Raw genomic sequence first — 27,714 nt, forward strand, 5'->3', positions numbered from 1 at the left:
TGTGTGATATTTAGAAAATTCTCCGATCTATTTCACTTTCTGAGTAAGGAAACAATGATTTTTAACTGGTATTGTTAAGATCAGTCTCTCTATTCTGATCTGGTATGGATTTGTTTATGAAAGTTTCAAGGCATCACTTCCTATTACAAACAAGTTATAGTTTGCCCCAGGCTGTTTGCAATAGGATGTATATTTATTGTTTTAAGGACTTTATTACTATCTGCAAACCTATTTGTTGAAAGGAAAGAAATCAAGTGCCAGTTCCTTAAAAAGTTGATGTAGCTGAGAGAGCATGTCATTCTTTCTGCACCTTCTCCATGAATATCTACTAGCAGTGGGTGGGGATGGGAAAGGTAGGTCAGGGCTGACAGGACCGTGCCTCTACAGAAAGGAATCAGTGTATTGACTGCTATCCTTGAATGGTAGCCAAGTGAAACCTGTCTGATCTCCTAGGATGAATGGCAGCAATAGAAGCATCCTGGCGGACACTCTGGTATAGCACATAAAAGGTGGCAGGGTGTATGAAGATGTTACCTATGTATATTGTTAAAAATTGCAGAAGACCACAGGCTGTAATCTAACTGAAGCTTTCTTAGTGGATCCTACCATAAACAAGGTGCAATTCTTCACCTTCAAGGGATCATGCTAGCTTCTTCTGGGAATCAGAGCCCAGACAAATTTCATGCACTGCAGATAATGAAGACTCAACCATAGCAACACATGGAAGTTGTGACAAGAACTCAGAGATACACAGAAAGGTAAATCCACAAGAATGTGGAAGGTGGACTTCTCACTTTTTGAAAGCCCGTCAGGTTTCTTGGACAATCTGGCAAGAAGGGAGCCCTAAAGAATACTTCCAGGGACTTCCCTTGTGGCACAGTGGTTAAGAATCCACCTGCCAATGCAGGGGACACGGGTTCGTTCCCCAGTCTGGGAAGATCCCACATGCCGCGGAGCAACTAATCCCATGCACCACACCTACTGAGCCTGCGCGTTAGAGCCCATGAGCCACAACTACTGAGCCCTCATGCCGCAATTACTAAAGCCTGAGCACCTAGAGCCCATGCTCTGCAACAAGAGAAGCCACCGCAATGAGAAGTCCACTCACTGCAACGAAGAGTAGCCCCTGCCTGCTGCAACTAAAGAAAGCCCATGCATGGCAACGAAGACCCAACGCAGCCAAAAATAAATAAATAAAAATAAATAAATTTATTAAAAAAAAGAATAATTCCAGAGACTTGAGCAGTATTTAACATTTTTTAAGCATTAATCAAATAAACGAGGGTTGCATGTAATTCAGAAACAAATATTCTTTCCTGCTGGGTACACATTCAAATCTATCCTGTAGGTTTGGTTCTTTCCTGTCACCATGTGAAATCTTGGGCAGGCCTTGAATCCTATCTCCTGACTCTCAGAAAAAAAAAGCTCTCTGTTCACTTTTAGTTTTGAGCCTAATATCATTTATACAACTTAAATGTCTATTGTATCTAACAGTCAGAACTCTGAATTACATTTCAAGTATAAGTTTCCCTTCTTCCCTAACTTGGACATGATGCTAGTGGGAAGGTCATGTATGACCAGTACTGTCATGAGGGTTATGGTACATTCTGGACCAGGTAGGTATTTAAAGCTATCACTTTCTTTCATAGAGTAGTGTTATGGTTCTCTGAATTCTCTCTCATTATTCGAGATGTCTTATGCTCTTGGATCATGTCTAAGTCAGCCCATGGCCAGCTTTTTCTTGTTCATATGGCCCAGATTTTTTCAGCAAAAAAGATATAGTCTTGGTCTACTGTGTTGGGAATTAGAGTGCAGTTACTGTCCTAATACAGAGCTCTATTCTGCTTCTGTAGGTCATTTCTGCCAGCCTCTAGCCTCTACACTTTTTGAGAGGAGAATATAAGTGGGGAAAGTGTTTAGGTATGCATCTTATGCCAGTTCAATATGCTCCCAAACTGCAGGCACCAAAGTCAAGACCATCACCCTTGACTTGAAATGAGGTAAAGCACAATTTCCCCTACCCCTTTTTAAACAAGTATAAGTTTCTGCTGAAGAAAAATCATCCCTCTAATTCCCAAGCTCAACTTTTGAGGCTAAGGTAGATAGTGAGCCAAGGATTGCAAAACTGAGTTTTGACCTCTTCATTTGCATGTCTGGCATAAGTATGTAGCACTTCAGTTTGGAAGGCCAAAGCACTTGCCACCTGGTTATTTTATTCTTGGTCTTCTGGGACCATTTGTGCATTCTGGTACACAGAGAAAAACTAAACATAATAGCACTCACACCTTAAGTTAGTAGAACTAATCATATCAGTTTTCTTCCTTGCAATATGTATCCAAAATGGTGACTGCCAGCTTCGTTAAAAGAGAATGGCTGGGTATTACTGCACTATGTAATTTTAGCTTTCTTACTCTGTGTTGATTATAAGCTATACTCTTTCTTCCCTAGTCAGCATTATCATCATCACCACAGTTTTGCCTACTGTGATGATGATAGAGATGTTTAAATTCCTTTGGCAGAAAGATTCATTTCTTGCTCAAAGTATGTTATGAGCTGAATTATGTCACTCCAAAATTCATATGTTGAAGTACCAACACCCAATACCTCAGAATGTGATCATATGGGAGATAGAGCTGTTAAAGAGGTAATTAAAGTTAAATGAGGTCACTGGGGTTGATTCTAATTCATTATAACTGGTGTCCTTATAAGAAGAGAAGATTTAGAACAGACAGGCACGGAGGAAAGACCATGTGAAGACACAAAGAGAAGATGGGTATCTCTAAGCCAAAGAGAGATGGCTCAAAATAAATCAACCCTGCTGACACCTTGATCTTGGACTTCTAGCCTTCAAAACTGTGAGACAATAAATTTCTGTTGTTTAAGCCATGCAGTATGTGGTATTGATACTTTGTTATGGCAACCCTAGCAAACTAATACAAGGCCCAAGCAGAAAACACATCCACACTGGCCAAACAGGGACATCATGACATTTCTTTTGCAAGCACATTAAAATCACCTTCTTTTTTAGTCTTCACACTACAGAAACTTAGGAAGGGCTTTCACTTAATCATTTCAAACTCATTATTATATAACTCTGACAGTCTATGCATCATAAGCAGTGAGTATTATATATACCAATATCCTCCCTTAAAGAAAGACATTTTATCATGAACAAGGTATATTTTTGAAAAGACAAAATACTTTAACTTATTGAAATACCTATTAAATTTTAAATATTTGTGTAAAAATTTGTTTAAGCTAGAAATGTGTAAGAAGGGAATGGAGGTTTGGCCATTTAACTGCTGTTAAATGTGTTAATACATGAATGAGTTAAATAAGGATCTGTTTTCTTAATTCCACATATTTGGTTAATTACAAAGGTTTACACAGATCAAAATGAACTTTTAATTTTCACTTAAATATGTTGGTTTGTGTGTACATGGCTCAGTTTTACTTTCAGCAAGTAAGATAATAGGGTAAATGAGAATTTTTGCCACTGTTTTAACAATAATAAAGATAAATTATAGATAGTTTATATGCACAAGTAGTTCTCTTATCTGAAAGAAGTATTTCATTCCCTAATATGTTCAAAGATAATATATCCAGAAAAGTGATCAGTTTAGGTCTTGAATTAACATTAACCAAAATAAAGTCATTATTTGTTTGAATCAAGAAAAGTCTTATTAAATTTTTTCCCTAAAAATAAAGGCAGTATTTCCTTTAAAGTAGTTCACAGAATTTGGAAGAAAACCTAGCTCTGGCATATACGGTCTATTTATTCCATGAATAATACTAATGAACTTAAACAGCAAGAACTAATTATTATGTAATCAATTCTCTTACATACATTTCCATATCTTCTCTGTGATAAAGGCATTTCATTTTTCTAATGGCATATGTATTATTAGAATTCAAAGGAATAATTTCATGTTCATTTCCAAAGACAAGACTTCTCTTTTGAAGTTAGTGATTTTCATCGTAATTGATCCTCCTTGAGATCAATTGCTCTGTTAAGGTAACATTTGTTTAAGTAGGGTCAGACCTTTTAAAGACCCATGCATATTCAATTTGATTTAAAGGTGGTTTTCTTTTCCAAAGTGTAATGATTTCTAAGTAGCTAGCAGACATTTTATAGTTGCTGAAATAAAATATATTCACATAGGCACTTTAAGAACAAACAGAAACATGAGGACTGTAGAAATCTCTTGGATGGCAGCAAAGCAATAAAATATATTAAGCTGAAATACACTACTGGGAAGAACATAGTAACACAACTTGAGAGGTGATAAAGTAAATGAACAAGTTTTATACCTTATGTTTTATTGATACATGTACATTAGGACAAATGCTGCTGGATTGATCTATCAGAATTTATGGGATTTAAGCCATGATTTAATATAACTCAGGATGATGAAGTTATGAACATGTCATAGATGTGTCCATATTGAGAAAACCTATCAATATAATATAAAAACCTGCCAATGGTAAGTCTTATATAAATTGAAATTAAGGCTTTTCTGTAAACCCTGGTGTTTAGTTATACTATGCTATCAACAAAATACTTGCCAGACAGTTATTTCTATAACTTGTACACCACTGTCCAGTGCTGGCCTTCAGTTATGTCTCTACATCCTCTTTCTTTGTCACTTTTACTTTAAATATGTTTCTGACTGTTCAATGTTTTCTATGGTATTTTACCATCAAGATAGTTTCAAAATTTTAATCTAGCAAATTTATCAGTCTTTTCCTTGTGATATAATTTTCAGGAACTAGAAGGCTCAAAAAGCCCTTTCTGATCTGAGATCAGTGTTTTCTAGATTTTTAATTCTTTTCTTTATTGTTTCTTTGTTTATGAATTTTACTTTCAACACTTTAATTCATCTGGAGTTTGGGTGTTTTGGATACAACAATGGTCTGATTTGATTTTTTATTTTTAAGTACACTTTTTTCATATATTTGTTGAAAAGTCTATTTCATTCCTAACAGTTTATAATGATATCTTTATCATATACTAAGAATATGATAAATACAATATATGTATATATTTTACTTTATTTTGTGACAATTCATTCTGTTTTACTGATCTGGTTTCTAAACCTTGCTCAGTACTATGGCTTTTCATAATTGCATTATTTTGTTTTTATAACATGATGACACGTTTTTATGTTTGGTAGTGCAAATCTATCCTTGTTACAATTTAAAAGCATCTTAATATTCTGTTCTTACTATTTTTCCTGTTAATTTTGAGAATTGAGTTGAAGATGGGAAAAAAATTGGCATTTCATTGGCTTTACACTAAGCCAATAAACTAATTTGGAAATAACTGATATTTTTAAAACATTCTATTTTTCATCCAAGAATACGTCATGTGTCTCCAGTCATTAAAATCTTTTCCCACATTTCTCAAGAAAGTTGTGTGAAGAGCTTCAAATAAATATTATGAATTTTTTAGAGTAATTTCCAAGTATTTACAGTTTATTTTGGGTAGTGACTGTTATTGTTTCTACATTTCAACTTCTGGCATACAAAAATGCATTTTGATTTTGTGTATCTGTCTTAACCATAATCCACATAGTAAATGTTCTCATTATTTCCAAGAATTTTCGGTTTCTTCTCTTTGGTTTTCTAATGTTTAAGTGTGGCAGAGACTATTTTTCTCCTACCCAATGGTCATCCTCCTCTCTCTTACTAAAAAATCTCTAATGTTATTTAATATATCAATGCAGCTTTAAAAACTGTCTTTCAGCCTCACTTGGAGAGTAGAGATGATCATGAGACATAGTCTATATAAGTAGAAATTCTTAAATGCACTTTCCAGGAAAAAATATTTAAATAGCAGAGCAGACTCACCTAGCCATGATCTTTTTTTTTTCTTTCCCTTTGTCCTGATCCTTACTGCCCATTAGCTATCTTGAAAACATTAACAACAATCACATACTAAGGAAGATGGAGCAAAAACTAGAAGAAGCCTCATTCTCTGATAATGTCAGGAAAACTCATATCAATAGGGAAGTTCCTACCCCTAGTATTCTTTTATGTGCAACAATAATAATAACAATAATAAATATTAATTTTGTGTAAGCCATTGTTTTTCAGGACTCTCAGGTGAGATGCAATTTTGAACAAATATAATAGCTATATTATTTGGAAATAATGACAATTTTTTTCTTTTTATAACAACTTACTGTGTACAATCTTATTATATTGGCAGGGCTTTACAGACCCTGTTAAATAAAAATAGTGACAGCTTCTTGGATCTAGAACTCAGTTCAAACACATTTCCAAATCTATTTGAGTCTTGCTGGCCTATATACTGATCCCCAATATTTAACATACTCTGACTCACTTATTGGTGGGCATCCTTAGAACTAACAGTTCCCTGTATTTGTTGCCATACTCAAATCCCAAGCTTTGGCTCTACCTTGCAGAGGTCACTATTCACTCATATTCAAAGCAATTGCAGTGACCTCACTTTGACCCTTCTTTCATTTGTAACTACAGCCAGTGTGAAAGAAAGTAACAGAGAATCATGATGGAGAATGAGGTGTTATTTACAATAGCCTGATCAATGGTTTGGAAGTGACATAGAATTCTACTACTATTTGAAGTTTAAAAATAATGTTGCTGAAAGAAAAGTAAAACCTGTGATAGAAATGTGAAAAACTGTATCAAGAAAGTGAGATAAAAGCTACCATTTAGCCTTTTATAAAAAGGCTTCAGGAAATTATATATGGTCATGAAAATATGGTGTTTCAAAAGACACTTTCAAAAGAAATAGTACAAAACTATCTTTGGAAGCACTTTTGTGATTATGAAAGAGAATTATTCCCTACAGAACAATGCACCTAGCATGGATGAAATGGGAAAATTATTTTTTACATGTAACTTCTATGATTATCAATAAGAGCAAATATTAAAGTGTAAAACAGAAAAAAAATCAATCAGATAATAAGTTTATTAAGAGCAATGGTCTGAAAAATATGAGTTTCAATATCTGATATGTTGAAACTCTTAATCAAATACCATAAAATAAATGTAATAGTAATTTTATAAAAGCAAAGAAATATGATAAAATTTATAAGAACTAACAGAAATTACATAAAACAGAGTAAGATATGCATGAAGCCATAGTTTGTTTAGAGGAATAATGATTAAAAGCCTATAATAATAAGAAAGTATAATGGCTAATGATATACATAAAAATATGGTACATGGATCATTCATTTGTGGCTGTTAGAAATTTGCTTTTTCAAAAATTGGTTTACTGGGGCTTCCCTGGTGGCGCAGTGGTTGAGAATCTGCCTGCCAATGCAGGGCACACGGATTCGAACCCTGGTCTGGGAAGATCCCACATGCCGCGGAGCAACTAGGCCCGTGAGCCACAACTACTGAGCCTGCGCGTCTGGAGCCTGTGCTCCGCAACAAGAGAGGCCACGGTAGTGAGAGGCCCGCGCACCGCGATGAAGAGTGGCCCCCGCTTGCCGCAACTGGAGAAAGCCCTCTCACAGAAACGAAGACCCAACACAGCCATAAATAAATAAATATTATTTAAAAAAACAAAACAAAACAAAACTGGTTTACTTTCATTTCCATTCAATACCCTTTTCTTGTCCCTCAAAAGGACATTGGAGAAAAAGAACACTACATTGTAATCTTCAATACTGAAATAATTCTATACCTGGAATCAGAAAGAGAGAAAAAAAAAAGACCAGCAATTATTCATGAATTAAGAAAACTGATATCTCTTTTCTCAGCTAGGGAAGAATTAAACTAGGCTGAAAATTAATGAGAAGAGCTGTAGTAAGAAATAAGTGAGAGCCCATGTCTTTTGCTCAAATCTACTCTATCCCACTAAGCCCCTCAACTCCTGCCAGGGAAGGAAGGCAAAAAAGACATGCAAGGTTAGCCCAGGAAAGTTTTCTGCTGAGTACAGAGTGACAGAATTGGCATCTGGTGATTTCCATCTTGCTATTTCTAAGTATATTTTGGCCTGTCTACAGGCTAGCTCTGTACATGGTTGAAGATGGCTACTACATTTCCATCCATCTTCAAATGCCCATTCCAGACAATGCCCACAGGAAATGTGTGTCTTTTTCAGAAATCCTCAGTCTCTTTCCTTTCATATCTCAACAGCTTGAATTTTTTCTGATGTCCAAAACTAAAGCACTTATCCTGAAGAATGAAACCATTGAGATAAGGCTTAAGCCAATGGAGCAAATGATACACTGGACACTGGCATCCCAGGGAAAGGATATTAATGGGTTTTGTTGCTTTTTTTTTTTTTCAATCATATGCTAGTAAACAACATAATGACATTAATATTGTTTAATTCTGTGCCTACCACAAAATCTTGTAATGATGATTTGTCTTCCCATGTTGCTTGTCTACAGGGAGATAATATATAAGACAGAAGTGTCTTGGCCCTTTCACAGTTATTCCTCACTCTAAAATAATAAATTTTCTTGTTGATTTCATTAAAAAAGAGTAAGGAATAGAGTGTCGCAGCCAAAAATTCCTAAAGCCAGCTTTCTCAGACAAACCTCCTCCAAGGAAGTTTCCCAGGAGACTATGTACAAGGTGGGAATAGAAAGTGAGAAATAAAAGTATGAGTTGCTTAGGTGGGCCAGTATCAAATGCTTTCCAAAACAGAGCTCGAGTAAAGCTAATATGAGGTTTCTCTCTAGGTCTAATTTTAAATGAAAATATTGGGATTATACCATGTTCTGGTCAGCTCTGTGCTGTAAGAACTTGAAATTTGACAAGATTCTTAGAGAGAAAGTGTGGATGCCATTGACTCTATTCATGGTAAGTGTAGGAATATATATTCAGATACTACATGTCATTGAATCCAAGAAGCCATTAATTTTCGAATATACCATTACTTCATGTACCACTAAGAAAATAAAGCTACCAGTCAAATCATGGCATCATTGCCAAGAGCTGTAAAGGGTCCACAATTTTACTCTATTTGGAACCTAACAAGTTAGCTTTCCACAGTTTCATGAAAGCTGATAGAAGACATGAGATTCCTGGGTCAGAGATGAAGAGTTTATTACTCACAACATTAGCAATAGCCAGAGTACCCGCATTCTTGTGCCAATTCCCCAGTTGCCAATTCCCATAGGGCAACATAAGAGAGTCATATGACACCTGTTTACATAGTGGACTGCATTACCATAGAGGAACCCTAAGTTAATGGAGCCTGAATCTTTTATAATGCATAGTCTGATACTTGACAGCCATCTCAGATAGGTAATTTTTAGATTTCATTACCAAAAATACATATTACTTATAATATGATAGCAGTAATACCCAGCTCATGGGATTATTTTGAGCATCAAATAAGATAAAATGGATAAATGCATGTGCAGGGTAACTGGCACATAATAATAGTATTTAATAAATGTTAGTTTTCCTTTTTCCTTTTATACTTTCCCCTCTGAAATAGACACTCCTCAAATGCCACACCTAGCTCCCCCAATTCTATACCCACTCGCTGCTTAAAGCTTGACTTTCTCTTAACAGGGAAAGGTGCTGCATTCCAAAATTACAGATATTGTTAATAAGTGAAATACTTGCCTTATATGAAGTGACTAACACACAGCAGAACAGATGGGTTTGAGGATGCAAGTGCCAACAGTAAATGAAGGGAATATGGACAAACAGTGAGAAAACATTCAGAAAGTGAAACTGTAGTCCCAAAAGGCAAATGTATTTTAATTTTCAACCTAGCATTTAGGTGAGCCCAAACTAGTAAACAGACATATAACCTCTTTTATAAATTAAGGCATGGAAAATTTTGGTCCAAATCCAACCAGGAGCAATTAGGAAGTTCCTAACTTAGAATAAACAACTATTTAATTCAATTGGCTAAACAAATGCTCTGTTAACAAGCACAATGAAATTATAAATGAATGAAGGATCAAATAAATGAATAAACATATAGACAATTAAGTACAGTTCTGTAATTTAGCCTGTAAATCTTTTATCACAATTGGTGAGATATGCTGTACTGCTGTCTGAATGCTACAAATCTTTTTAGTATTTTTACTTTCTATGTTTTATCGAATCCAGTAGATTTGAAATAATTATATAACATTTCAAAGTAAATGTAGATCATTTATGGTTGAATTTTTAAAATTTTATAATTAGGTTATTTCTCCATAATTTCTTTAAATGTTCACCCAAAATTGGTTATATTTTGAACGCACCAGTGATACATTTCCAAGTTATGAGCTTATTAAACCAAGAGCATTACATTGGTTATTTGTTTTATCCTGCCTTATCATTTTCATTTAATGTAAACTCAAAATATCATTGCTTAAGTTACCTTTTTCTACAATGTTTTCTTTTAAAGGAAAATATCTTTAATAGTTTTAAGTATTGCTAAAAATTATTTTTATTTTTTAAATGTCATCCAACATCCATCACAGATAGTAACCTTTTATATTAGGTGACAGCTGTATTGACAATCTTCACAGTACATTTATAAAAATATGTCACCATAACATATACCTGAACATATATAAGAGTATATACACATTGGGAAAAGATTTTTAAATAAAAATTAACCCAATATTCAGTTTATCATCATACTTTATAGAAGTGTTTTACAGAAATTTTAAGGACATCGCTAATAGCCATAAAAAATGTCATTCATAACTATAGAAACTTTCAAAGATAAGATTATCTTTTCTAAATATAATGGTACCCTCAGCATCTGTATGTCAGCTCTTGTCTTTGGTTGTAGATATGGTCTTACTAGAAATCAAGAAAATGATGCTTCCAATTAGGTTTTTTCTTATTATTTAGGAAATCAAAACCTCTTGGCATGAGTGTGTCTCAATATTTTTAATGTTTGTAACACTCAGATCTCTAGTAACTTATCATCTGTATTCCTTTTCTTTCCTACTAGTGGTTTCCATCTCCATCAATTATTCTTTAAAACAGCCGTTTCAAAATAGATTGCTTTCTATTTCGACATTGTACAGTCCAGAAGGGCACAGTCCTGTCAATACGACAATAAAAGAAAAGAAAGAAAAGGAGCAGGAAAACAGACACTCACACATACACACACAGACAAACACGAAACACACACATGCATCCACACAAAGTCACAAACACACAAGACAATATCAAAGGTAACCACAAGAAAAAATTTGGTTTTGCTAATTCCCCACTCCCCAATATTAAAAATTCATACTTAGCTGCCTCCCTTCCACTAACTAAATACCCTGTGGAATAAAATGATCCTTAGGCAGGGTTTTCATCAGATGGAGAAAGTGGTAAATTGACAGCTTCTAAATCAAAAGGTGAGAGAAGGCAATGTGTATACGCTGGCCTAGGGCAATAGTGAGAAACTCTTATGCCAGCCCATGTAGACATCCTCATGAAAATGCGCTTAAGGTTTTCCAAATGAAATCCAGACTAGTCTGACAAATCCCTGCTGTGAAAGCCACAGCCCACACAGTCTTCAATTTCTGCTCACAATGTCACTGCCTCATCTGTCTTGTCAGAAAGACAGCACTTCATTGAACATAGGCTTATTGAGCACTACACTTGAGCACAAAGACAAGTGATGCCTTTACAACCAGTTCCTTAAGGAAGCCATGGTGTTAAATATAAAAAATTCAGGAGGATAATTTCAAATGGCACTCTTGCATGAAAGACCTTAGGAGCTGGTGGTGTGAAATAAACCACTTAGTAGCATTTAAGGCTAATTCTTACCCCACTATCTCTGTGCATGCTGTTCCCCTCCCTGGGAACACTCTTTCTTCTTTTCGCCTGTTCTTCAGAGGCCATTTTAAAGCTCACATCCCCTATGAAGTCTTCCCAAATGTTTTTAGTGGTATTGATTTCTCTCATCCATGAACCTGGACTGATGGCTCACAAGGTGCATTGTACTATTCAGGCTTTTTCTAGTTATTCCACTCTCTAATTAAATTATAACTTCTATGAAGAGAAATATCTACCTTTATAAAAAAAAAAATTATGTCTTTTCTTTTGATGCCAGTGATAGAGACTTCAAAGAAAAACAAGAACCTTGCCCACACGGAGGTTACTTTTTATTTGAAGGAGACAACGAATGTGTGATGACATAAAATATATTCAGATAGTCTCAGGTGACATACAGAAACTGAAACAGGGTGATGTGATGTAAGTGATGAAGGAGCATTATTTTATACTGGGAAATTAAGAAAAGCTGCTCAAAGAAAGTAATTTATGAGCTGAGTCCTAACTTATGAGAAAGAGCTGAGCAGGCATTGACCTAGAAGAGTGTGTACCAGGCAGAAGGGAGAACAAGTTATTAATTGGTGAACTGAATTTTGTTTCCTTCAGAGAGAAACACGTTTAGCTGTATCTCTAGAATTCAGCCCCCATTATACTTCTGGCTTCTTTAGCCCTACCCCTAGCTCTCCAGTTTATCTTTTTAATCTCTCCAGTTATGTTTGCTTATCTTTTCCTCACTTCCAAGAGCAGTGAATAATAGGAGTGGAGTTGATCTAATCTAAAGAAAAATCAGGAGGGAAGAGATTAGTGGGGAAAATGGATGTTAATAATTAATGAAAAAACAAGAAAAGGAAATAAACAGATCTGACAAACAAGGGAGGTTTTCTATGAATATGGAAGAGCAAAATGATTTGAAGAAAGCTATATCTGCCCCATTTAACACACTCTTTGTTCATTGTGACTTGTTGAGCCAGAAGTGCAGCAGAATGTTTGAATCATACTGTCCTATACAGACCAGAGAGTAGTTCAAACTTCTTTTTTAGCAAGAAAAACACTAAATTTTAATAGTAAAGATATTACCTAATTAATTAGGACACAAAGTTTGCTTTAAATATTTCTTTGGGGGAGGAGATACTACATTCTATTCAATTAAGAAAAAAACAAAAAGTCCTAACTTTTTCAACTTTTACAATCTGTGAATTCATAGGGAATAGGTTCCAGCTGTTCAGGCTCCTTTCTATTGGTGCTCACAAACTGTGCTCCTCTGGGTAGAGCAGACTGGGGCTTCAAGTGAACCCAGGTACCTTTCTCTTTGGCTTCCTTCTTTTCTGATCATTTTCCTTCATGAGCTTCAGGAAGCTATCATGGCTCTTAGAGTGTATATGCCTAACACATACACTAATTCTCTTGGCAAGAATCTTACCCTTAACTTGTTACAACAGTGCCAACAGCCTGCTGGGTACACTCTAGACACTTCCAGTTTTGCCATGGTAATATTTGTGGCATATTCCTTTTTGAACAGTGCCCATTCCCTCCATGTCTATAGTAGCACCTTTCTTGTATATTTACATGTATGTTGCCAAAACAACAACTCCATGTTTTCTAAAAGGCCTAGAAAACATATAGCAGGTGTCTCTCCTCTTTATCCTTGTGTTAGTCATTTTGGCAAATTACTGGAAGATGGCAGTTCCCATGGAAAGGAGCTCAAATGTTTTTTTGTTTTTTTGTTTTTAATTTTTGAATTTTATTTTATTTATTTTTTTATACAGCAGGTTCTTATTAGTCATCAGTTTTATACACATCAGTGTATACATGTCAATCCCAATCGCCCAATTTATCACACCACCACCACCACCACCCCCACCACTTTTCCCCCTTGGTGTCCATATGTTTGTTCTCTACATCTGTGTCTCTATTTCTGCCCTATAAACTGGTCCATCTGTACCATTTTTCTAGGTTCCACATATATGCATTAATATATGATATCTGTTTTTCTCTTTCTGACTTACTTCACTCTATATGACAGTCTCTAGATCCATCCACGTCTCAACAAATGACCCAATTTCGTTCCTTTTTATGGCTGAGTAATATTCCATTGTATATATGTACCACATCTTCTTTATCCATTTGTCTGTCTATGAGCATTTAGGTTGCTTTCATGACTTGGCTATTGTAAATAGTACTGCAATGGACATCGGGGTGCACGTGTCTTTTTGAATTATGGTTTTCTCTGGGTATATGCCCAGGAGTGGGATTGCTGGATCATATGGTAGTTCGATTTTTAGTTTTTTAAGGAACCTCCATACTGTTGTCCATAGTGGCTGCATCAATTTACATTCCCACCAACAGTGCAAGAAGGTTCCCTTTTCTCCACGCCCTCTCTAGCATTTGTTGTTTGTAGATTTTTTGATGATGCCCATTCTAACTGGTGTGAGGTGATACCTCATTGTAGTTCTGATTTGCATTTCTCTAATAATTAGTGAAGTCGAGCAGCTTTTCATGTGCTTCTTGGCCATCTGTATATCTTCTCTGAAGAAGTGTCTATTTAGGTCTTCTGCCCATTTTTGGATTGGGTTGTTTGTTTTTTTAATATTGAGCTGCATGAGCTGTTTATATATTTTGGAGATTAAATCTGTGTCTGTTGCTTCATTTGCAAATATTTTCTCCCATTCTGAGGGTTGTCTTTTCATCTTGTTTATGGTTTCCTTTGTTGTGCAGGTCCCATTTGTTTATTTTTGTTTTTATTTCCATTACTCTAGGAGGTGGGTCAAAAAAGATCTTGCTGTGATTTATGTCAATGAGTGTTCTTCCTATGTTTTCCTCTAAGAGTTTTATAGTGTCCGGTCTTACATTTAGGTCTCTATCCATTTTGAGTTTATTTTTGTGTACGGTGTTAAGGAGTGTTCTAATTTCATTCTTTTACATGTATCTATCCAGTTTTCCCAGCACCACTTACTGAAGAGACTGTCTTTTCTCCATTGTATATTTTTGTTTCCTTTGTCATAGATTAGTTGACCATAGTTGCATGGGTTTACCTCTGGGCTTTCTATCTTTTTCCATTGATCTATGTTTCTGTTTTTGTGCCAGTACCATATTTTCTTGATTACTGTAGCTTTGTAGTATAGTCTGAAGTCAGGGAGTCTGATTCCTCCAGCTCTGTTTTTTTCCCTCAAGACTGCTTTGGCTATTTGGGATTTTTGTGTCTTCATACAAATTTTAAGATTTTTTGTTCTAATTCTGTAAAAAATGCCATTGGTAATTTGATAGGCATTGCATTGAATCTGTAGATTGCTTTGGGTAGTATAGTCATTTTCACAATATTGATTCTTCCAATCTAAGAACATGGTATATCTCTCTATCTGTTGGTATCATCTTTAATTTCTTTCATCAGTGTCTTATAGTTTTCTGCATACAGGTCTTTTGCCTCCCTAGGTAGGTTTATTCCTAGGTATTTTATTCTTTTTGTTGCAATGGTAAATGGGAGTGTTTCCTTAATTTCTCTTTCAGATTTTTCATCATTAGTGTATAGGAATGCAAGAGATTTTTGTGCATTAATTTTGTATCCTGCAACTTTACCAAATTCATTGATTAGCTCTAGTAGATTTCTGGTGGCATCTTTAGGATTATCTATGAATAGTATCGTGTCATCAGCAAACAGTGACAGTTTTACTTCTTTTCCAATTTTTATTCCTTTTATTTCTTTTTCTTCTCCAATTGCTGTGGCTAGGACTTCCAAAACTATGTTGAATAATAGTGATGAGAGTGGACATCCTTGTCTCGTTCCTGATCTTAGAGGAAATGCTTTCAGTTTTTCACCATTGAGAATGATGTTTGCTGTGGGTTTGTCGTATATGACCTTTATTATGTTGAGGTAGGTTCCCTCTATGCCCACTTTCTGGAGAATTTTTATCATAAATGGGTGTTGAATTCTGTCAAAAGCTTTTTCTGCATCTATTGAGAGGATCATATGGGTTTTATTCTTCAATTTGTTAATATGGTGTATCACATTGATTGATTTGCGTATATTGAAGAATCCTCGCATCCCTGGGATAAATCCCACTTGATCGTGGTGTATGATCCTTTTAACGTGTTGTTGGATTCTGTTTGCTAGTATTTTGTTGAGGATTTCTGCATCTATATTCATCAGTGATATTGGTCTGTAATTTTCTTTTTTTGTAATATCTTTGTCTGGTTTTGCTATCAGGGTGATGGTGGCTCATAGAATGAGTTTGGGAGTGTTCCTTCCTCTGCAATTTTTTGGAAGAGTTTGAGAAGGATGGGTGTTAGCTCTTCTCTAAATGTTTGATAGAATTCACCTGTGAAGCCATCTGGTCCTGGACTTTTGTTTGTTGGAAGATTTTTAATCACAGTTTCAATTTCATTACTTGTGAATGGTCTGTTCATATTTTCTATTTCTTCCTGGTTCAGTCTTGGAAGGTTATACCTTTCTAATAATTTGTCCACTTCTTCCAGATTGTCCATTTTATTGGCATAGAGTTGCTTGTAGTAGTCTCTTAGGATGCTTTGTATTTCTGCGGTGTCTGTTGTAACTTCTATTTTTTTCATTTCTAATTTTATTGATTTGAGTCCTCTCCCTCTTTTTCTTGATGAGTCTGGCTAATGGTTTATCAATTTTGTTTATCTTCTCAAAGAACCAGCTTTTAGTTTTATTGATCTTTGCTACTGTTTTCTTTGTTTCTATTTCATTTATTTCCACTCTGATCTTTATGATTTCTTTCCTTCTGCTAACTTTGGGTTTTGTTTGTTCTTCTTTCTCTAGTTCCTTTAGATGTAAGGTTAGATTGTTTATTTGAGATTTTTCTTGTTTCTTGAGGTAGGCTTGTATAGCTATAAACTTCCCCCTTAGAACTGCTTTTGCTGCATCCCATAGGTTTTGGATCATCGTGTTTTCATTGTCATTTGTCTCTAGGTATTTTTGATTTCCTCCTTGATTTCTTCAGTGATCTCTTGGTTATTTAGTAACGTATTGTTTAGCTTCCATGTGTTTGTGTTTTTTACACTTTTTTCCCTGTAATTCGTTTCTAATCTCATAACGTTGTGGTCAGAAAAGATGCTTGATATGATTTCAATTTTCTTAAATTTACTGAGGTTTGATTTGTGACCCAAGATGTGATCTATCCTGGAGAATGTTCTGCGTGCACTTGAGAAGAAAGTGTAATCTGCTGTTTTTGGATGGAATGTCCTATAAACATTAATTAAATATATCTGGTCTATTGTGTCGTTTAGTTTCTGGTTCCTTATTTATTTTCATTTTGGATGATCTGTCCATTGGTGTAAGTGGGGTGTTAAAGTCTCCCACTAGTATTGTGTTACTGTCGATTTCCATTTTTATAGGTGTTAGCAGTTGCCTTATGTATTCAGGTACTCCTATGTTGGGTGCATATATAATTATAATTGTTATATCTTCTTCTTGGATTGATCCCTTGATCATTATGTTGTGTCCTTCTTTGTCTCTTGTAACATTGCTTATTTAAATGTCTATTTTATCTGATATGAGTATTGCTACTCCAGCTTTCTTTTGATTTCCATTTGCATGGAATATCTTTTTCCATCCCCTCACTTTCAGTCTGTATGTGTCCCTAGGTCTGAAGTGGATCTCTTGTAGACAGCATATATATGGGTCTTGTTTTTGTATCTGTTCAGCAAGCCTATGTCTTTTGGTTGCAGCATTTAATCCATTCATGTTTAAGGTAATTATCGATATGTATGTTCCTAGGACCATTTTCTTAATTGTTTTGGTTTGTTTTTGTAGGTTCTTTTCTTCTCTTGTGTTTCCCACTTAGAGAAGTTCCTTTAGCATTTGTTGTAGAGCTGGTTTGGTGGTGCTGAATTCTCTTAGCTTTTGCTTGTCTGTAAAGCTTTCGATTTCTCCATCGAATCTGAATGAGATCCTTGCTGGGTAGAGTAATCTTGGTTGTAGGTTCTTCCCTTTCATCACTTTAAGTATATCATGCCACTGCCTTCTGGCTTGTAGGGTTTCTGCTGAGAAATCAGCTGTTTACCTTTGGGCATTCCCTTGTATGTTATTTGTCGTGTTTCCCTTGCTGCTTTCAATAATTTTTCTTTGTCCTTATTTTTTGTCAATTTGATTACTATGTGTCTTGGCCTGTTGCTCCTTGGGTTTATCCTGTTTGGGACTCGCTGCACTTCCTGGACTTGGGTGGCTATTTCCTTTCCCATGTTAGGGAAGTTTTCAACTATAATCTCTTTAAGTATTTTCTCTGGTCCTTTCTCTCTCTCTTCTCCTTCTGGGACCCCTATAATGAGAATGTTGTTGTGTTTAATGTTCTCCCAGAGGTCTCTTAGGCTGTCTTCATTTCTCTTCATTCTTTTTTCTTTATTCTGTTCCACAGCAGTGAATTCCACCATTCTGTCTTCCAGGTCACTTATCCGTTCTTCTGCCTCAGTTATTCTGCTATTGATTCCTTCTAGTGTAGTTTTCATTTCAGTTATTGTATTGTTCATCTCTGTTGTTTGTTCTTTAATTCTTCTAGGTCTTTGTTAAACATTTCTTGCACTTTCTCGATCTTTGCCTCCATTCTTTTTCTGAGGTCCTGGATCATCTTCACTATCATTATTCTGAATTCTTTTTCTGGAATGTTGCCTATCTCCACTTCATTTAGTTATTTTTCTGGGGTTTTATCTTGTTCCTTCATCTGGTCCATAGCCCTCTGCCTTTTCATCTTTTCTATCTTTCTGTGAATGTGGTTTTTGTTCCACAGGCTGCAGGATTGTCAAGCATCTATATCAGTAGATGTAGTAAAATCCACAGTATCATTTCAGAGAGTCTGCTCCAAGATCTCTCTGCCATGAAATTTTAGCAAATAGATATTACAGCCTGGTTCTTTCCACAGTCTGGTATAAGTAAAAGCGTTCTTGTCTTGGAAGCAGAAAGACGGCATCAAATCTGGTTTGCCCACTTCTGACCTGGGTGTCCTTGGTCAAATCACTTGAACTTTGGGAGCTTCACTTCCTGCACCTATAAAATAAAGATAAAAACATCTAACTCCCAACAATGGGTGGGAGGGTGGATTATAAACGTGAATCTCAAATGTTTTAATACATGTAAATGTTTCAATACATGTAAAAATACATGTAATTTTGAGGGGAAACACATGGAAATCTAGCCATGAGAGATGCCTCATTTTAGAGAGATAGGCCAAGCAAAGATGTTGAAATGAAAACCAATGCTCTTGTTTGCACAAGACAATCATACAGGTGGCCTTCATAGATTTGACTATATCCTTTGACTGATGTAATTGAGGATTATCATCCACTTAACATTATGTACTGTCGCTGTAGTGCCTCAGGGGACTGACATTCTTACAATACCAAATCATCTCTCTTTATGTGCCACTACCCCTCCTCTTGATTAATTCATTCAAGAATACTATACACACAGATATTTTAACCAGCTCAGGAAAAAAAAAATGAGTCTATGCTGTGCTAGCTGAATAGGGAAGTGAAGTGTCAGGTGGAGTTCCTCTGACTATAAGAGTACTTATGTTTTTGGCTTTTGGTTTTTGTTTTTCCTTTGTGTAGTTTCAGATCTGGCAAGCTCTTTCAGCAAATAGTTTAAATTTCACACTTTAGTATTTATGCAGGAAAGTGGCTGCAATATTTATAGCACAATAAAATATCAATTGGTACCATATTGTGTTGGTAATAATTATTACTAAGAACTACTTAACTAGGTATTTCACATTTCATATCTTCATTAAACACTTGTAGTCCTTGCTCTCTCCTAACTCTCCCATGTCTCTCAGGTGGGAGAATTGGTTAATAATATTTTCATTTTATTTCCTAGAAGCATGAGGGCTATTTATAATTGAAGTTCATTGATATGATTTAAAGCTTTCTTCAAAGAACAAAAAAGACATGAAGATGTCTTTAAGAATTTAAATAAGCGTTCATGTTAAAAACAAGCCTGTTAAAAAGGTTAAATGTACACCTTAAAGAGCTTTTACCCATTTGGTTTCTAGAAATCTTGATATTTTTTTTTTTTAAGTAGTCGTATCACTTACGATGTGATTGATAGTTATACATGTAAAAGCACAATTGTATGTTAGGTAGATTCCAGCCAGTGAATTATCTATTTTTTGTGTCTTTTAACCAATTGGAAAAGTAATATGTGTCCCCTTTTCTCTTTCTTCCCTTCTTTCCTACTTACTTCCTTTTTTTTCATCCTTTCTTTCTTCCTTTCTCCCTCCTTTCCTCTCTTCCTTCTTTCCTTCCTTCCTTCCATACTCTTTCTCTCTTTCTTTTTCTCTCCTTTCTTCCTTTTTCTTTCCCCAAATATAGTTTTTCTAAACAACAATTCTTTATCAGTTCTTCTGAGGAATGCTGCGTCCTGCAGTCCCCCACTGCACATTCATAATACATATAAGCATATTAAAATCTAATATTTCCTGAGGTGACAACTTTTATTTCACCTTGTTTAATCCAGCATTTTTCAAACATATGTGACCTGAGAATTGTTAGTATATAATAAGTCAACACCTGACTAAAAATAACCAAAGAAGTGCACTTGGGGACTATTATCAGAGAACTCTAAAGATGACTTGCTTATGAAATACCTAAACAAATAACAGCATGTTGTTGGTAAATGTTCTCCAAGGAGAAAAGTGTGGGCGTGGGCGTGTGTGTGTTCATGTATGTGTATGTGAGAGTGTGTGAATAGACAACTTTCTATTATTTTCTATTTTGTGGGGACACAAAAACAGATTAATATTAGTATACAGTTAAGGTATTTCTGTATTTAATTGGTATTTAATATAAGGTGTCACCTGTTTATAGTAAAAACTATTGTAATCATTATTTTATCTACTTTATTAACTGTTACATAATTATTACACTGCGTTTAGCTGGAAAAAAGAAAAATTCTTATATTTGTGTGTATGTGTGTATGATCATATGTCTGCATGTATCTATATATATAAATGCACATTGAAGTTTAGCTATGAGAAAATGGTAGAAATAAAAATACTGATGCTCCTATATATACAGAAAGGCTGTAAAAAATTGGGAGAAAGCTGAGGCTGCAGGCTGCTGCTTTGAGCCATGGAGGTGCTAGTTATATAAATAATGTTGAAAGATTTCTCCTTTTGTACAAATAAAAGGCTCAGTGATGCTAGAGGTCCCTGGTACCAGAGCCATAATATAGCAAGGCCATGAGTGAAAGACTGATATCAATGGACTCTGACAAATTAAAACCATACCAGTGTGGATGGACCAGAAGGATCAAAATATGTCATTTCAAAGGGCATTGGTATAAGCTTGGAATGTAAGGACAGCAGTCATGAAGATCAAGGCTGCTGCCTCCTGACCAGCCTGTCTACTGCTGTCATTTTGAGGCAGCCCAGATCTGAACAGAACTAAGTCTCCTCTAGGTAAACTTTCTTATGCAAGAGGGCTAGAGCAGTCACTCTGGCTTGACTGTCTTAACTTTATCACTTTAGACTAAAGTTGGGCAGGTGATTTAGGAAACTAACTTTTGAAAAGTCTAGAGTTTTAGGACAAAATTACAAAATTAACATACATTAAACATATTTGATGTGTCCAATTGGCCATTTAAGAGATTTATCACAATGCAAAATCACATTTCTCCTCAAGTTGATTATTTTTACTCTTTGACCAGTGAGAATGACAATGCTTATAGTCTAATCCGATTATCCCTAGCAAAGCAGGGAGGGATTTAAGAGAGGAAAGAACTTTACAGTAATCAGTAATGTTATCCTTAGGTAACATATCCCTAGCATGATATTCCCATGATATCATGTGATAACAAACATTTATTATGTCATGGTTAAAGATTCAAGAGAACTTAGCTGAGTGTTTATGCCTCAGCATCTCTCACAAGGCTGCAATCAATGTGGCAGCCAGGGCTGCTGCCACCTCAAGGGTCAACTGGGAAGAATTGCTTCCAAGTCCACTCACATGGCTCTTAGCCCTCAGAAGATCTGTGTCTAAACTCACTCACATAGCTCTTGACAGAGCTCAGAAGATCTGCTTTCAAGCTCACTCATGTGGGATCCTCCACAGGGCTGCTTTGGGACACCAAACTTACCTCCCCCAGAACTGGCAAGGTAACAGAGAAAGGGAGAGCACCCAAGACAGAAGCCATAGACTTTTTATAACCTAACTTCAAAAATGACTACCCATCATTTCTTACATTCTATTCATCAGAATTAAGTCCATCTCACAGTCAAGGGGGCAAGATTAAACAAGGGTGTGAATACTAGGAGGTGAGGATAATTGAGGGCCACTCTAGTGGCTGCCTACGACATGAGAAAAACAAATTAACTGCATCCTCAAAAAGTTAACTGACTTGATCATTGGACTCCAGTTCTCTAGACAAGTTTGCATTCAAGTGTCTATTTCTAGAAATAATGTATGGCTGCTTACATTATTTGGACAGTATTTTTGGCTTGATCTTAAAACTAATTTTAGAAGCAATACCTAAATATGTGAGGACTATGGAAATGATTATAAAGCTAATTTTGTAAGTAATACCTAACTAAGTGAAAACTACAGGAAAGACTAAAATGAACACAAGACAGGATTCCTTGAATTTATTAGAGTGAAGATTTTAAGGTTTGTAAATTTTAACAAATGCAATTTTTAAATTCTTTGCTACATGGTGTAAGATAGCAATGGTATCCTTATCCTATAAATATTGGTAGTTGAATGTATGCTATTTGTAATTTCTTTGGTATTGACATCAGTGGTCCAAAATTCCCCTATCAGGAGACAAATAGACATTTTGGAAATTGACACCATAGAACTGCATAACAGAGACAGAGTTCTTCACCTTTAAAGAGTTTTAAGAGAACATCTCGTTCAATTCCAGGTATTCCAATGCACGATTTTTTTTATAATTACAGAACTAAAGTTATAAAAATGATTTTGTAGAAATCATTGGGTCTAGTGGTCATTAAACTTATTTTTTAGTGCCTGCTCCGGGGGAAAGGTGGGCTAGTCATAGTGAATAGAAAATGCAAAAACCCTGAAGTGGATGAATAATTAGCATGTTTGTGCACATAGTGATGCTGAGAAGCCAGCTGAACAGAGAGAATAAGAAAGTGTGGAAAAGGATAAGATCAGAGAGACAGTAGGTAGAAGAGGGCAGCTCAAACAGGGCCTTGTGATAGAAGGTACCATATGGGGCAGGTCATGTAGGGCCTAAATGATATGGGATACTGTTGAAGAGTCATGAGCACAGAAATGACCTGATTTTACTTATCTTTTTAAAAGGATTATTCCAGCTGCTCTGTTGAGACTAGACTATTGGGTAATAAAGGTAGCAAAAGGGAACCAGTTGGGAGGTCCTTGCATTAATCCAGGTGAGAAATGATGATGGTTGTGAATATGGTGATTAACAGTGGGGATAGTAGGAAATGATCAGACTTTTGAAAACAGAAGCAGTAAAACTTGTGTTGGATAGAGGCTGTGAGAAAAACAGAGGAATAAATGTTATTCTAATATCGTTGTATTAGTAGCAAAATCTTTTCTTCAATTAAACCTTTTGTAACAAGTAGGAACAGAATCAAACTGATTGAAGCAGGGGTGGTGAGCTCAGATCCCTCCCCCAAGATACCCTATTGCCCCTGATGTCACTCTGAGGACCTGTAGAACATCTCAGAGAACAGTTTGAAAAATACGTGTAGCTGGTAACATTCCTCAATCTATATATTACTTTTTCCTTTTTAACGATCACTGAACTAAGTTTTAACTTAGTTTCAAAACATAGTGAAAAATTTAATCTTATTCAATCTCAGATAAATAGTCATTTCAGGTTATAATCAGTCAATTTAGGCTCCTTTATCCAGGGATTTGACAGTGCCATGGTGACATTAATGGACAGGCATAATAATATTTTGTTATATTGTTTATTATGCTGCCATTTGTATCTACAGCCAAGTAAATTTTTACATGGTCATAGGCACCTCTCTATTCATCTAGGTTCCCCAAGTTAAATGCAGTCTCTACATGTATGCCTCGTTCAACTGTTGTGTCTCCTTAAGTAGACTGGGACACAGTCAAATGCAGCTACATTCTTATTCCAATCTAGTGCCATGAGAAACTTCGTAAGGCTACTTCAAACTCTATTTGCCACTTACAGCTAGAGTGATCATCTAATTTATCATCTGAAACTGGGACATGTTGTCTGAGACAAATGCTATTGAAAAGCAGATGTAAATCAGGACTGTCCTGGGCAAACTAGGCTATGTAATTACCCTGTGTCCAACTCCGATAACCATCTATCTTCTCTTGTTCTCATGTCAAAATGGCATAGTGAATGCCTGCAAGGCTGCAGTTTTCCAGTTTTACAGACAAATTTGGAGAGCACAGCTCCTTAAACTCTTAGCTGCCCAAATTTAGCTGGCAGTTTTATCACCCCAAACGTGAATGGTAAGACTCAGGGGTTGAAGGGTTAGAGCACACAGCCTCTTCTTTCACTAGAGTTTACTTTTGCTTCCTGTCATTGTCATGTCTAAAATTCAGCCAAGAATTTTAACCTCTTCTAGTGTGGGAGCAACTTACCCAGGGCCTTAGAGTGTTTGGGATGCTATAACAAATACCATAGGCTGGTGGCTTACAAATAACAGAAATGTATTTCTCACAGTCTGGTGACCAGGAAGTCCAAGGTCAAAACAAATTCAATGTCTTGTGAAAGCCCACTTCTTGGTTCATAGATGGCTCCTACTAGCTGTAACCTCACCTGGCAGAAGGGACAAGGAAGCTGTCTGGGGTCTCTTTTATAAGGCCACTAATCCCATTCATGAGGGTTCCCCTCCCATGACCTAATCTCCTCACAAAGATCTCATCTCCTAATACTATCACATTTAGAGTTAGGATTTAATATATGAATTTGGAGAATTATAAACGCTCAGTTGGTAGCATTCAGGAAGTATTCTTCCAGATCTCTTAATGTCATCCATGGACTGCTACTTAAAAGTCAAGCATGTACAGTTCCTATTTACTGGTTTGGCAACTGTGACCATATGAGCAACTGTGACCTCATAACTCAAATGGGCTCATGCACGGGATTAAAGCGAAGAGTGCAACGGAGTCAAAACACAGTAGAAATTTATATTATATTCACTCAATATTGATCAAATAAAATCACTTTATTGATGATAATACTTATATCTCAGATCACATAGCTAGATAAAGCAAAGTTGGGACGACAAATCCGTTCTCCTGATGCCTCCTCTACTGGACTTAATTCTTTGATGATACTTTTAAAAGCACTGAACTGTCTTGTTTTTGTTCTGATTGTTGTTGCCTCCAAACTCCTACCAAATAATATTGTTTCAAGGTTTTAAATCTCTAGGCTTTGTAATATGCAGGACAGCTTGAGATAAACTCAAAGTATCTGCTTTCTCTCAGTATATGTCAACTTCTTGATTTAATGTGCTATATTTTAAAGTTATCTCACTATATTTTAAAGGCTACTATAAAATATGTAGTGAAATAATTCAATTAGTTTAAGTGAAAAAAAGGAAATCTTTTTATACATTAATATTGCTATAAAGACTATAACGATTTCAAAAATCTACTCAATTCCAAAAATTATAGAGGTTTTATAAGATACTGGCTATAGTAAAATATATCCACTTACACCAAGTTTTAGAAGCCTAAAGGTGCAAAAGGTTGACATTCTTTAAATGGATGGCATATTGGGATAGTTAAAGATTATACTGCTCCATTTATAAAATGACTATTAACCAGTAGGGAGCAATTAGGAAACTGCTATGTTTCAGAGTATAGGTATATCATCATATTTAAGTTTAGAACACCCAAGATATAGGTTATCAACATAAAAGGGAAAGAACTCAGTTTGTAAATTTGGAAAAATAAGTTTAAAACTAGGTTAAACTTATACTAATATAAACTTCTAAATTCTTACTTATGAGTTTATTTAATTTTATTCAAAATATTTTCTTGATCCTATTTGAATCTACACGTACAATAAGAATAGAAAAAGGTATATGTTAAATTGAGCTACTAAATTTCCCTTTAGGAATAAGTTAACAAACTACCCAATAAAGAACAACAAAATTTAAAGGTAAATGAATGCTGACCATTTCAAATTCATTTGCTTATTCACATGAACAATTTATTGGAGTATCGACTATTGCTTAGGTCCTATTCTGTCTGAGCTAAAGTAGTGAACAACACAAAGTATCTCAGAGTAGCTTATAATCTAATTAGGGAGTTCATTTGAATACCTTTAAAAATAATTATTTAGAAATATAATGTGAAGTAGTTTTGAGGTATGTAAAAAGTAAAATCAAATGGGTGAGAGGATAGAAAACAAAAGGTGGTAGAGAGTGGAGGAGGTTATTTCAAATATTATGGGTTCCTCCTCCTACACTGTTAGTGGGAATGTAAATTGGTATGGCCACTATGGAGAACAGTACGGAGGTTCCTTAAAAAACTAAAAATAGAGCTACCAGTTGATCCAGCAATCCCACTCCTGGGCATATATCTGGAGGAAACCATAATTCAAAAAGATACTTGCACCCCAATGTTCATTGGCTATTTACAATAGCCAAAACGTGGAAGCAACCTAAATGTCCACTGACAGATGAATGGATAAAGAAGATGTGGTACATATATACAATGGAATATTACTCAGCCATAAAAGTAATGAAATAATGCCATTTGCAGCAACATGGATGGACCTAGAGATTATCAAACTAAGTAAAGTAAGTCAGACTGAGCAAGACAGATATCATATGATATCACTTATATGTGGAATCTAAAATAATGGTGCAGGTGAGCTTGTTTACAGAACAGAAACAGACTCACACACTTAGAGAGCAGGTTTGTGGTTGCCAATGGGAAAAAGTGGGGGGAGGGATGAATTGGGAGGTTGAGATTGGCATATGCACACTACTAAATGTAAAATAGATAATCAACAAGGACCTACTGAACAGCACAGGGAGCTATACTCAGTACTCTGTAATAACCTATAAGGGAAAAGAATCTGAAAAAGAATAGATATAAGAATATGTATAACTAAATCACTTTGCTGTACACCTGAAACTGACACAACATTGCGATTCAACTATATTCCAATGTAAAATTTTAAAAATTAAAAAAAAAATTATAGTTTCCCTAGAGAAGAGCCTAAGTCTGGAATTACTGTTCAATGACTTATTGGGAAAATCTCTCAGGAGAAAGGGAGAACTCCAAGTGGAAAGAGCAGAGGAAAAAAGTATAGTAAGAATGTGGTCTCAGCCAGAGACTAGCTTCAATCTGATCCCATAGGGAAGCTTGGGGATATCATTACCCTGCAGAGGTGGCCCTATCTCCCTGCCAATTAGAGAATAGCCAGTGCTTTTTCATTTACTATCTTGAAAAAAGCGTAACTTTCAAGACTTCTAGTCCTTTCCTTCTAGCTGTTACTCGACAGGTCAAGAAGTATGAGGGTTGTGCCAACAGCTAAGAATATCAGTTTAAGTACCAGAGATGTGAGCATAGGCTGGGCCAAAGTTGATCCAGTGGACCCACTATGAGATGGATCTGAACTCTATTACCTGATTGTGTTCATCCCTCCTTTAACAGGGGTGCCATGACAACACTTTGGGTCCCAAATGTCAGTGTCAACTCAGATCCTACGTCCAAGGGTCCTCTAAAGATCTATTATTCCCCATTCCCCAGTGTATGGTTACCCTAACAAGTGGCCCTAGGTCCTTTTAGGGGAGGGAGTAGGGAGATCACTGCTTTTCAATCCATGATTTCTGGGTGTGAGAACTGGCTCACATCTAGGAACTAAAAAGCAAGAGATCATAACTTTCTATGGAGGCAAGTGACCTCCACTTCTACATGCCCATTCTTGATCTTCTAATTATATATATTAAGCAGTAATTTGTGGTCACTTATTTATTTTGCTCCAAGAACAGGATAAATCCTATCATATCTCATCAAAAACCACATACCATCTAAATTTAT

At 35.7% G+C, this 27,714-nt stretch overlaps 1 pseudogene across 1 annotated transcript; it reads right to left on the reverse strand.

The window, feature by feature from the left end:
* Positions 1–287: 287 nt before the first annotated feature.
* Positions 288–27,686, reverse strand: LOC309627928 (large ribosomal subunit protein eL21 pseudogene; annotated as a pseudogene). The gene has a single exon. The product of its transcript is annotated as a large ribosomal subunit protein eL21 pseudogene (transcript).
* Between the last annotated feature and the right edge of the window lie 28 nt (positions 27,687–27,714).

This window comes from Balaenoptera borealis, assembly GCF_965194805.1.
Source record: "Balaenoptera borealis genome assembly, chromosome: 4".
In the NCBI taxonomy this organism is placed as follows: Eukaryota; Metazoa; Chordata; class Mammalia; order Artiodactyla; family Balaenopteridae; genus Balaenoptera; species Balaenoptera borealis.